Consider the following 12,451-nt stretch of genomic DNA (forward strand, 5'->3'; position numbering starts at 1 on the left):
GCGCGTCATCTATAGACGACGTGTATTTACGACGCGCATTTATGACACGCATTAACGAAGCGCATTTACGACGCGCAATGCGTATCAAGGAAGCCCCTGTCATAAAGGAAGACGACATGCTTTTGTGTGTCGTAACCTTACGACGCACGTTTAGGACACGCATTGCATATCATTAAATCACCTGTCATGAATGAAGATGACATGTATTTGTGTGTCATAAAATTCAGCAACCATTTACGATATACATTTACGAAGCGTATCCTCATTTACACATAATACAAAAATATGGAAACAAATATATACCAAAAACAATCAATTTCATCCAATAACATCATGTAAAAAAATTGTAATACATTGGTATTAAGGGGATCTAATTGTACATTGCTATTAAGAGGTTTTTCCTAACTATAAAACCTATACCAAAACAATCAATTTCATCCAATCATTACTGTTAGAAGCGTTGTCAATGTGTCTAGTAAAATATCACGTGCAACCCGCCCATCTTCTAAATATTTGGTAATAAGGTATTTAACAACTTAACCCATTAAGCCAGACAACAGACTGAGTGTGCCAAAAGGCTTGAAAATCAAACATATCAAAAACAAAATAACTGAATACATATATACACTTAAAACATGAAGTAAATGATTTATCTATAGAAGAGTGTGACCTTATTTATTTCAAGAGGTTGTCAAAAATTAATAAGATTGGTAATAGCAGCTATGGATAACAAGCATTTCACTGAATAAAAAAATCATCATTAGGTTTCTTGCCAAAAACTAAATAAAATTGTGAATTAGTTGTCACATTTTTTAGGATAGGTCAGTTACCATACGTACTTCTATATCGTTAACGAGGTTGAGAGATACTCTTGATGTCTTTTTTGCCAGATATATCACTAAGATAAGCTGTCATACGATTTGTGAGATCCCTTATGTACCTTTCACAAATTATAACCAAATATTAGAAGGCTCTTTGGACTTATGGGTGAGGATCAGAAAAGATAATATTAAAAAAAACAGAAAAAAAATATCTTACTGATTTGCTGGCTTCCATTGAGTTTTTTATTCCATGAGCTGAAAGAACAAAGGTCTGAGCCAGGGATAGCTGCAATTATATAGGTAAATGATACAAGGGTCAAGGAGTTGATTAAGAATTATAACGCCTCTTAACTTTTCCATATACGGATTGTTGTGAGAAAAATAAAAATAAAAAATAAAAAATAAAAAAGATGGAAAACCCTTATGAAATTCTACATGGTGACTAGAATTTAGTGAGAAGATGACTCTGTCATTGGCAACTTATAGGGTTTGTTGTTAAATTTGGGATTTAGATTTTTTACTTAGAGTTGTTAAATTCCCACGAGATGCATGTTTTTTTCAAAAAAATGACAATAGCAATCACTTATCACTACAACGAAGGACTTAATAGTAATTTTAACTTTTAACAGGAGAGAAGAGAAAACAAAGGCATGTGAAGGGGCTCCCTGCTAGAGTCATTGGGTTAATAAAATACAGCCAAGGACTTGATAGTAATTTTTTACTATTTTGGATGTGATTGCAGCCACCTATGAATATAATGACATGTGAAGAGTGAAATAAATAAGATGGATATCCAACAACATACAAAGGAAGGATGTTATAATGTTCATGTTGTTCTCTGAATAAAAAAATTATTCAGAATAGTAAAAACTAAAAACTTTATTCTACAAAAAGTAGTTGGAGAAAAAAATTATAAAAAAAGACATTTTTGCAATGGTAAAAAGCTTTATAAAGGACTTAAAGAATAATAAAAATATATATAACAAAAGAATCACTTGCTAAGTTAATTAGTCGATTATCCCGAATTCTACATGAATCCAGATTCAAGCTCTCTAAATTATTTAAACATGCATCAAGAGGCACAAAACACTTATATATGAGGATAATCTTGTAATTTTATACACATCAAAAACTTCAACTTTATATTTAGTATAAATATAAATAAAAGATAATGAAGCACCTTTCAGATGTACCAAAATAGCATATGAAATATCATTGAATTCCAAATTGAGTACTCTTAAAGCCTGTAGCCCTAAAAGCATCCAAGAAATTAAAATTATATTATAAACTAACATATTTAACAAAAAAAACTTTTTAGCTTTGAGCTACCTTGAGGAAGACTTGCTTGAAAATTTATCACACCCGTTATCAGTCAAATGACATCAGCTTAAATTCAGATAAAGCAGAGTCACAATATCTGCATTAAAAAAATAAAAGATTTGGCATTATGTGAGTAAGAATAATAATAATAATAATAATAATAATAATAATAATAATAATAATAATAATAATAATAATAATAATATGGATTTCTTATTAACCTAAAAGTGCATCCAAGCCTGCTGAAGTAACAGTGCATCTTTCCATATTCAGCAATGCAAGCTTGTATAATCCTGAAATATTGCAATCATATTCAACTGAGTAAACTCACTAGGGGCAATGAGTCAACTCACTGTTGAATAAATATGTTTTTGGCCATCTATTATAGTAATTAACTAATTACACATGGCAACTAGATATCAAAGTATGATAGAACAATCATACCTCTTGCTCAATTTTTGAAGCAGGTACCACAGTCCTTAGTACATCATATAAAGAGAGTCTGTAGCCTTGAGTCAAAACTCTGGCCAAAAATTTGTCCCCAAAAGTGCTTCATTTGTTCTTCTATTCTAACACTTTTGAACAGAGATTAAAGTACAAAATATAACCAGAAAAAGACTTGGTAAAATCCCTTTGTATAACTCCCTCCATCCTTCATCTTTCAGTATTGTTTTCAAAGCATATCCAATCAAACAACACAAGGTGAGGTGGAGGACTGAGGGTAATTTCATCTGTTTAGTTATTAAGAGAAGGAATGGAAGCATACCAGCTAACCCAGTATATGTGCGCGTGTTGAGCCTAAAACTGCAGGGCAAAAGGCAGAATAGAGCCATGTTTATTTCAAAATATAGGAAATAAGAGATTGATGAAAAAGATTCGAGCACCTTCTAACTTTATATAGAGCATAAAAGTTTAGTCACTTTCATCTAAATTCTTTCAAACTTCCATAAGTTGCATAATTTCCACATTCTCATCCTATAAAAGGTGTTTCCTGAGGATACAGTGTAATTAACCTTTTCACAAATAAACCTGGATAAAAGGTGTTTCATGAGTTCAAGCCTCTTTAGATAGTTGCTTTTGGCACTTGGATAAACGTTCAACCACTTCATTCCATGCTGCAAAAACAAAACAACTTAAATGAAAGAAAGTTGCAGAAGTAAACGTTAAAAAAAAGTTCTGGCTAATAAGATAGATAGATAGATAGATACCTGGTAACTTTTTATAATCAGGATCAATTCCATTTCCATTTATGACCAAATGATTTGGTGTGACATATTTCCCAAAAGTCACCACCACCCCCGATCCATCATGAAGTTCAAATACACACTGAATCAAACCCTACAGTAATAATCAAGAAAGTTATCCAGATTAATTAATGAATAAAAAGAACCCACAATAACATTATATTTTTTTTAATTGATAACAATGTTATACAGACCTTTCCATAGGTCTTTTCACCAACAAGAATGGCTCTACAGTTGTCGTTAAGTGCAGTAGCAACCTATTCAAACTATCACCGATTATACTTTTATCACTACTTTAATGAAAAAAAAATGAACACATAATATGGTAATATTAGTCCTCACTATTTCACTTGCACTAACAGTATTTTTGTTCACCAAAACCTGCCATAAAAGAACTTTAATCAAGAAGTAGTTACCCATAGCTCCAAATTTATAATAAATGTTATTAAAGAAGGTAAAACTTACAATGACATGGGGTGTAATAAGAGGAACTGTTTCAGCTACTATACTTTTGGTTTTTGACTTAATATGGATAGAACTTAATCTGGAAAGCTATATATCAGTATTCGGTGTTTCTTTATTTATCATCAGTTCTTGTATCTGAACATGTATAAGCCCTTATCTGGTGTCCAACTTTAGATTTAATCCTTTCAACAAACACATTATCTGCAACTGAACGAGATGAATGAGATTGGGTCACTTAATCACTTGAAACTGGATTCCCAATTAAGTTTATCCCTCGGGACCAAATGAAAGTTGAACCTACAGATGAATTAAGAAAACAGTGTTGATCATCAATCTGTTTATTATTGTTCTGATAAGTGTTATTGAGGCGATCAATACATTATGAAATATCAATTCAAGTTCAAGGATGTTTCGATGTATACGAATTAGATGTATACATGTAAATAGCGAGATATGATTATTGTAGACTTACGGGTGAGTTGTAAGCTTATTGGAAGCCCTAATAGAAAAAGGGTGAACAGCAAACTGAAGAATCTGAAACCTCTCGGCGGCATACTTGGCCTTCAGGTATGCGGTTTTAGCGGTGTCGAAGGGCAGAATTCAATGCCATGGGGACGAGTAAGAACCGGTGTTCTTCAATGAAACTGCCACAAAATCTGATTATGATATGTGATTCTTAATTTCGTCGAGTGAATCTATGAAGTTGGACTTGGTGACCTGTTTTATAGGCCATTGAGGATGGCGAACGGCAACGGGTTTTTGGTTGAAGAATCACCGAACACAAAACCTCAGACCTCAATTAGTTGCTGAATCACCGAGCACAACCCTAAATCTTCGAGGAGTCACTGTCGCTAACAAGGTTAGGTGAGACGACGTCGCCAAACTATTGTAGAGAGCGCTCCTTTACTTTTTGAATGGTTCTTCAAAAAAGCACTATAATCGTCCCTTCATTTTTGTGTGTATGTTTGAGAGAGAAAGAGAGAGAGATAGAGATATAGATAGCGATAAGTTTGTGAGTGTGTGAGAGTCGACATATGTTGAATAGGGTTCTTGAAAAAAGAAGTACAATTGTCCCTTCAATCATCCTTTGCCTCTATTTCATGTATTTGGATTCTTTATGCTGATCGTTATCATCGTCGTCGTGAGGCATTTGATCATGAAAGCAAGAGCAATTCTGCTATGAAGACGAAGGCCCTAGGGCTTTTTCTTGCTAACTGGAAGAGGCGGGGGTTTTAATTTTTGGGATCCAATAGGCGGGTGAAATCCCGTCTTAAAACGCTTGTTTCATTAAAAAAATTATAAAGCGACACATTTAGATGACAAACATTTTATGAAAGTCGCCCTCCGCATTTTTTTTTCTTTTCTGACACTAATTTTTGGGCACGCACAAATGCGTGTCCTCTATCCTTCAAATTTTGCAAAACTGACATTATTTTTTAGGGCACACACAAATGTGTGTCCTCTATCAACGCGTGTTATTGTTTGCGCATTATTAAAGGGTTGTTTTCTAGTATTGTTTGGTGTCTAAGCCCATAACTATAACTGGTATGTACTTGACCTGATTGTAGCGTGGTCCCATTTTGGGTTGCCTTCACCAGTGCAATTTGATAGGATGGATTTTGAGAATAAGGTTATTTGTGACTTATTAATATATTATAAGTATAATATATTAATACTATTTAATTAGTATTGATCAAGAATTAATTTGGAATTAATTTTGTGATAAAAAGAGACTAATTAAATATATGGGGATTGATTATGTAAATCAATGATTCTTGTAATGTGGTCTAATGATCCATGACTATATGGTTAGGCTAAACCAATAAGATAATCCATGGATAGTCCATGGAGGTTAACCCATGGAGCATAAGAATGTGACAAGTCGTGGAGCATTAGGGTTTACAAAGTGTAACCCTAGTGTTTGCCACATTATAAATAGTGCCCCCATAAGTCAAAATCAGCTACCCTCACATACACACTCTTTGGAGTCAAGTATCTTATTCTCCTAAAAACCTCCTCCTGCATTTTGGTGTTTGTGAACCAATAGAGGCATCACACTTGAGGTGCTCAAAATTTCAAAGGTCAAGAACTGTACCCTACTCAAGAGGTAAGCATCGAAACTAAGTTTTATATTATATAGCTTCAATTGTATGCTAGTTAGGGAGAATGCTTTGGAAAAAGAAAATGCATGTATAATTAGAGAAAACATAGATCCAAAGAAGTTAGGGTTGCATGTGAACCATAGGAGTGTTATAGTGCTCAAAACCCAACACTAAGTCTATCGATCCAACCAAGTCTGTATGTCATGCATTAGGACCATACACATGAAAAACATCAAGCGTTCCATTCAAGTGTTGCAAGATCCACATGACCACTTCCCAATGAGCTTTCCCTCGATTGCCTCCAACCTCCAAAGAAGTACCAACAAGTTAGACTGATCACAATAGAACGGCTGCAATACTTTCTTAATGTAGTGAGAAATGTATAACCATCTTGCTCTACTATCCTTCCGAATCTCCATCCCTCCTGTCTTTTTTTAAGCTCCTAAATCGTTCATCACAAACTCATTCTCGAGAAGCTTCTTCAAGTTGCATTTCCTGAAATCAGCAACACCAAACACTTCTTCACTAGGCTTTTCAAGGGATTCCTCACATCTATGTTGTTCCATGCCAGCCTACTGTTTCTCATTTATCACAAAATTGTGTGGGGTTTGTGTTGAAAAATCCACCTTCTGGCTAGCACCCTGATCATTCCCCACAACACTTATACAACCTCCTATCTGATTACAAAAAGCATATTCAATGGTCATATCTATTTTAATAATGAATTTCAGAGTCTTTCCTTCTTTTGTACACTACATACGACGACCTTTCCCTCAATCTGCATATCCTAGAAATGTGTACTTCATTGCCCTTGGATCCAGTCTATCACCATTCACACGAGCATAAGCAGGGCATCCAAACATTCATAAACCACAATAATTAGAGGGTTTCCCAGACCACACCTCTTTAGGAGTCTTATAGTCAAATGCAGTTAATTTAGATCGATAACTTCTTTCGCCCATAATTTCTTCGATAAATCAATAGATTATTGTATGCGCCGAGTATGCTCCACCGGTGTTTGGTTTATCTATTATGTCACTCTGCTTTGATGTGGTGTTTGTCATACATGGTGATGCCTCACTATACCTTCTATTTTAAAGAAGTTGCCAAACAAAGCCTTGTAGAACTCCAACCCATTTTCTATTCTGAGTGACCTGACTTGGTTCCCTGTTACTTTTTCAACCATATTCTTCCAGTCCTTGAACCGCCCACACACTTCATATTTATCTTTTGTCTTCAAAAGTACACCCAGGTATTGAAATCCACCATGAGACTTCACTGGAGAGGGACCCCATAGGTTTGCGTGAACACACTTGAGGATCTCGTTGCTTGAGTGTTGAACTGAATTGAACTTCACCTTGTGTTGTATCTCCTGCACACAATCTTAACCAGGTTTAGCATTTCCAGTTACATCTCCACCAAACAACCCCTTATTGCTCATATGTGTTGGGTTTTAAACACTATAACACTCCTATGGTGCACATGCAACCCTAGATGCTTTGGAACTATATTTTCTCTAATTATACATGCATTTTCAAATTTCCAAAGCATATAACTTAACTAGCATACAATTCAAAGTAACAACTAGTTAGATAACTTACCTCTTGTGTAGTTCTTGACCTTGAAAGCTTGAGAACCTCAAGTGTTGTGCCTCTAATGTGTCACAAACACCAATATGCAAAGGAGGCTTAAGAGAATAAGACTTGTAGCTTCAAAAATCGGTTTCTATGCTCTTGTGTACAGCTGTAGCCGATTTTGACACCAAGGGGAGGCTTTTATAGTGTTTCTCAAGGATAGGGTTTCATCCATGAAACCCTAATGCACCATGACTTTCCATATCCCTTAGGCTCCATGGGATAAAGATCCATGGAATATCCATAAACCACTTAGCCCACCCTAATGGATCTTTGGCCCACACTATAAGAATGGATGATTTACATAATCAACCCCTTAGATTTATTTAGTCACTTTTGATGACAAAATTAATTCCAAATTAATTCTTGACCAATACTAATTAAATAATATGATTTCTCAATTAATATATTATACTTATAATATATTAATAAATCACTAATAATCTTATTCTCAAAAGTCCATCCTAGCAAATTGCACTGGTGAAGGCAACCCAAAAGGACCATGCTACAATCGGGTCAAGTACATACCATATATAGTTATGGGCTTAGACACCAAATCCAACAGTCTCCCACTTGGATAAGTCTAATAACTATAACTGCGAATGTAACTTCAAGATCTGATTAGCAATCGTAGCTTCCAAAAGCCGCTATCGAACTCTGACCCAGTCAGTGACTGTCCTTAGATAATTGATCATATACTCTGCTGTTCTACAAGATACCAGGCGGACAACTACATGGAACATAGTCATACTTATTGTCCTGGAATTAGTTTCCTGATTTCCGATTAGTTTGACATAGAACATAATTAAACACATCAATTTCGTTCTGACTGGGCCCGGTACATAGGTCAAAACAAATCATCGAGGGGCCCAGATATCGCTTTTGATCCTTCTTGGGTTAAAAGGATCATATAAAATTTGACCCTATATGCTTTTAGTAACTACTCGTTAAATCATGCACAACGATACGTTTTATGACATCAAGTTACTAATGCGTTTACGCATCATCAATGCACAACCAATTTGTAGTCAAGAACTCATATATATTGATTTAAAGATTATATGATATTATCATATCACAATCACTCGGGATAAATTCCATGAAGTTATTTTGATGAGTGCGGGTTGATCCAATGCTCAAATTCTTATTTCACAAGCACTCATGAATGGTGCAGCAGAATCTTGCCATGTCTAACTCCTTAGACATCTACAGCCAACTCATGACAGTAGCCTCATACCTACTTCCAATGTATGATCGATTGTAGATAGTTTTAATAATTATATTATTCAGGAAGTCAAAACATGCAAAATGAAACAATAGTAGATAATTGACACAAGACAGTAACTTTACTTATAAATAAAAACTCCTTTTATTTAATCATCAAAATGTTAATTACAATTTAGCTATTACAAGTTTCTAATTTATCTAATTACTAAGACTAATATCGTCCTTTAGCCCAATGCCTCTTGCATGCTGAAAGTGCTTAACCCTATTCAGTCCCTTTGTAAGGGAATCTGCTGGGTTGTCTTGTGACGATATCCTCTTTACCATGATGTGTCCTTCTTCTACCTGATGTCTTATGAAGTGGTACTTTCTGTCGATATGCCTTGATCTACCATGATCTCTCGGTTCCTTGGTTAAGGCAACCGCCCCTTCATTATCGCAGAAAACTTCTATGGGCTCCTTTATGGATAGCATATCTCCAAGGTCTCCGATGAAGTTCTTCAACCACATCGCCTCTTTCGATGCTTCGCTTGCAGCAATGTACTCTGATTCGCACGTTGAATCAGCCACAGCCTCCTTCTTGGAACTTTTCCAAGTTATTTATCCTCCATTTAGGGTAAATACCCAGACCGACTGAGAATGCATATTGTCTCTGTCAGTCTGAAACCGGCGTCACAATACCCTAATACTCTCAAGTCATCACTCCCACCGAGGGTAAGGATCCAATCCTTAGTCCTCCGCAAGTACTTAAGAATGTTCTTAACTGCAGTCCAGTAAGCTATACTAGGAATCCCTTGATATTTAATGACCATGTTCAAAGCAAAAGCCACATTAGGGCGAGTACAAGTCATAACATACATGATTGAGCCAACTGCGGAAGCATATGGTATTCGGGTCATCTCTGCTATCTTAGATTTTGTACTCAGACTCTGAGTCTTACTCAGTTTGGTATTGCTCTGGATAGGAAAGTCACCTTTCTTGGAGTTCTCCATGCTGAAACGCTTCAGCACCTTGTCCAAGTAGGTAGTTTGACTAAATCCTATTAGTCACTTACTCCTGTCTCTCAAAATCCTTATCCCTAGGATATAGGTAGCTTCTCCAAGGTCCTTCATAGCAAAACACTTCCCAAGCCAGGACTTAACCTTCTGCAAGGTCGGGATGTCATTTCCTATGAGTAGTATGTCATCCACATACAACACTAGAAAGCTAACTATGCTCCCAATAGCCTTGACATACACATAGGACTCATCCTCGCTTCTCGAAAATCCAAACTCTTTGACTTTCTCATCGAAACAAAGATTCCAACTGCGAGATTCTTGTTTCAATCCATATATGGATATCTCAAGCTTAGACACTCTATTAGGGTATCTTTCATTGAAAAAACCCTCTGGCTGACTCATGTAAACATCTTCAGCCAACTTTCCATTAAGGAAAGCGGTTTTGACATCCATCTACCATATTTCATAGTCATGAAATGCAGCTATGGCCAACATAACCCTTATAGATTTAATCTTCGCTACTGGTGAGAAGGTCTTGTCATTGTCAACTCCCTGAGTTTGAGTAAAGCCCTTTGCAACCAGTCGTGCCTTATATGTGTGTACTTTTACATCCATGCCGGTCTTCTTCTTGAAGATCTATTTGCACCCGACTGTCTTTCGACCCGGTTCATTGTCAACCAAGTTCCAAACTTGATTGTCATACATGGACTGAATCTCGCTACCATAGCCTGTTTCCATTTAGCAGACTCAGGGCCTGCCATGGCTTCCTTGTAGTTCTTAGGCTCATCCAAATTTACCAATATACTATCACTGATAAATGTATCACCTTCTGTAGTAATATGGAAACCATAATAAAACTCAGGTGCATTCCTAACTCTGGTGGAACGCCTCAGAGGTACAGATTCGTCAATAGATTCAACAGGAGTTTCCTCCTCGGGTTGATTACTAGTGTTTGAGGTTCCTTCACCGCTTGACTCTTAAAGCTCTTCAAGGTCAATTTGCCTCCCACTGTCCCTTTGGCATATAAGCTCTCTCTCACGAAAGACCCATCTTCTCGCGACAAAGACAACATTGTCACTTGGTCGATAGAAGAGATATCAAAAAGATTTATGTGGGTAGCCGATGAAAATACATCGCTCACTCCAAGGTTCGAGCTTGTCATGAGTCTCGCGCCTCACAAAAGCCTCGCAACCCGAAACTTTGATGTGGTCTAAAGTGGGAACCTTCGCAGTCCACATCTCGTGAGGTGTTTTGGCAACCTTTTTGGTAGGGACTTGATTAAGAATATGGGTAGTAGTCTCTAAGGGATACCCCTAAAATGAGATTGGTAACGAAGCTCGACTCATCATACAACAAACCATGTCAAACAAGGTTCGATTGCGCCTCTCAGCCACACCATTCAGCTATGGTGTCCTAGGAGGTTTCAATTGTGAAACAATTCCACATTCCTTAAGATAGTCGTGGAACTCGATACTAAGATACTCTCATCCTCGATCGGATCGGAGTACCTTTATCTTCCTGCCCAATTGATTCTCCATTTCTGCCTTAAACTCTTTGAACTTTTCAAAGGTTTTTGACTTATGCTTGATTAAGTAGATATAGCCATACCTACTATAATCATCAGTAAAAGTCATATAGAAGCGGCTAGCATCTCTTGTGACAGATCTGAAGGGCCCACACACATCAGTATGTATGAGATCTAACAAACCCTCACCCCTTTCACAAGTACCATCAAAGGGTGACTTAGTCATCTTTCCAGGTAAACAGGATTCGCAAGTATCATCCGATTTCAAGTGGAATGATTCCAAGACTCCAGCCTTTTGGAGTTGGCCTATGCGCTTCTTGTTGACATGTCCAAGACGACAATTCCATAAGCATGCTTTATCCAAATCATTGGATGAATCAATGTGTAACACATTATTTCCTAGGTTATCTACAACATTCATAGTTTCATACATATGATTGCAAGGTAAAGCTTCAAAATAAAAGACACCAGTATAATAAGCATAAATACCACCATTATTATTATTAAAAGCAAAGGTAAAACCTTGTTTATACAAACTGTGAAAGGAAATAATATTTCTCGCCGTATCGACCGAGAAACAACAATTATTCAAATCTAAATTTAAACAATTACTAAGCAATAAAGAATAAACTCCAATCTTGGTCACATGCGACACTTTCCTATTTCCCATGATTAAGTTTATCTTCCCGTGCTCCACATCCCTACTTGTTTTTAGTCCCTGCAAATCAGAACAAATGTGTAATCCATAACCTGTATCAAATACCCAAGAATTAGCATGTGATGTATCATTAGAATGAGTAGTGTAAATACCTGCAAAGGAGGGCTTGATTTTCCCATCCTTAATATCCTGCAAATACTTTAGGCAGATTCACTTCCAGTGCCCCTTTTTATGTAAATGGAAGCACTCTACTTCCTTTGTATTGGTAGAGGGCACAACATGACCAACTTTGGTTCCGCTAGAAAAAGATCCATTTGGATTCCCTTGGAAGGAGCCTTCCTCTTTTTACCCTTACCATGTCCAATTGCCAGGATAGGGGTAGTAGCAGTAGGAGTAGGAGTAGTAGCAACAGATTTTCCTTTCATGTTGCTTTCAGCAGTTCTAAGGAGTCCCTGAAGCT

At 36.5% G+C, this 12,451-nt stretch overlaps 1 long non-coding RNA gene across 15 annotated transcripts; it reads right to left on the minus strand.

Annotated features, from left to right (window-relative positions):
- Nucleotides 1-503: 503 nt before the first annotated feature.
- Nucleotides 504-5,069, minus strand: LOC145167864 (uncharacterized). 15 transcript variants are annotated; one of them, XR_013741492.1, is made up of 13 exons: nucleotides 4,323-5,068; nucleotides 3,851-4,147; nucleotides 3,728-3,766; nucleotides 3,580-3,642; nucleotides 3,350-3,479; nucleotides 3,026-3,256; nucleotides 2,908-2,945; nucleotides 2,586-2,705; nucleotides 2,363-2,434; nucleotides 2,151-2,238; nucleotides 2,002-2,073; nucleotides 1,039-1,107; nucleotides 504-940 (listed from the first exon to the last, which is right to left on the minus strand). It is a non-coding gene; the product is annotated as an uncharacterized LOC145167864 (long non-coding RNA). The 15 variants fall into 15 exon arrangements; XR_013741491.1 differs by having other exon boundaries at nucleotides 2,586-2,716; XR_013741493.1 differs by having other exon boundaries at nucleotides 3,155-3,256; nucleotides 4,323-5,066.
- Between the last annotated feature and the right edge of the window lie 7,382 nt (nucleotides 5,070-12,451).

This window comes from Lactuca virosa, chromosome 3 (assembly GCF_052849685.1).
Source record: "Lactuca virosa cultivar CGN04683 chromosome 3, Lactuca_virosa_CGN04683_v6, whole genome shotgun sequence".
NCBI lineage: Eukaryota > Viridiplantae > Streptophyta > Magnoliopsida > Asterales > Asteraceae > Lactuca > Lactuca virosa.